The sequence below is a fragment of the Miscanthus floridulus genome, chromosome 7, assembly GCF_019320115.1.
Source record: "Miscanthus floridulus cultivar M001 chromosome 7, ASM1932011v1, whole genome shotgun sequence".
Lineage (NCBI taxonomy): Eukaryota > Viridiplantae > Streptophyta > Magnoliopsida > Poales > Poaceae > Miscanthus > Miscanthus floridulus.
The window spans coordinates 111,815,591-111,816,499 of record NC_089586.1 but is presented as its reverse complement, the minus strand read 5'-3'; positions in this window follow the sequence as shown (position 1 = coordinate 111,816,499).

Below are 909 nucleotides of genomic sequence, written 5' to 3'. Positions count from 1 at the left end.
CCTATGATTTATACCTTTGCCTTGAGCTTTTTGTTTTTCTCTTTCTTCTTTCCAAGTCCAAGCACTTGATCATCATCATGGCATCATCATCACCATGCTATGATCTTCATTTGCTTCACCACTTGGAATGTGCTACCTATCTCATGATAACTTGATAAACTGGGTTAGCACTTAGGATTTCATCAATTCACCAAAACCAAACTAGAGCTTTTTAGCGGCGGTGCTCCGAGGCGGACACCGGTGCATCACCGCATCTCCGGTGGGGTCCCTGACCAGAAGAACACGAGCACCAGCTAGAGAAGGTCAAGACGAGTTCACGGCTACAAGCAATTGAACTTCTACCAGCCTTACGGCCTTACCCCTAAATGTGCTTTGCTACGGCGGCGAGACGACCATCGGCTCGAAAAATGTCGAATTCGGCCAGCAAAAGGGAACAAAGGGCTCAAAGAGGGTCGATTGGCTAGCCAACCTCCAAAGCCAACCGTGGTTGTAAGGAATCGAGCTAAGGCATTTGGGAAAGCATGAATGGCGGTAACGGGCTCGACCGGAGCTCGGTGTGGCCATGGCGGGGGCGAAGGTAGTGGAGTTCTCAGCCAGTTAAGGCGAGGCCGAGTACATGCAGGGGAAACAATGCAACACCATGGTCCCCCAAATGCCTCTTGGATAGGACTCCTAAGGCCAGAGGCCACACGTCAATGCACGAACACATGTGGGTGGCAGCCCACCGTCACGACGTAGTCGAAGATAATGCGAGTAGGAGCGTGGTAGGTGAGTTGAGCGGCTGTGAATGCACCACAGGGCGGAACGAGGCGAAAGGAGAGGACAGAGTGTAGCCCTATGCACGACTTGGCTGCACATGCACACAACGTGGCAACGGTGACCAAGCTTGGCTCGGTGCGCCGCCGGCTG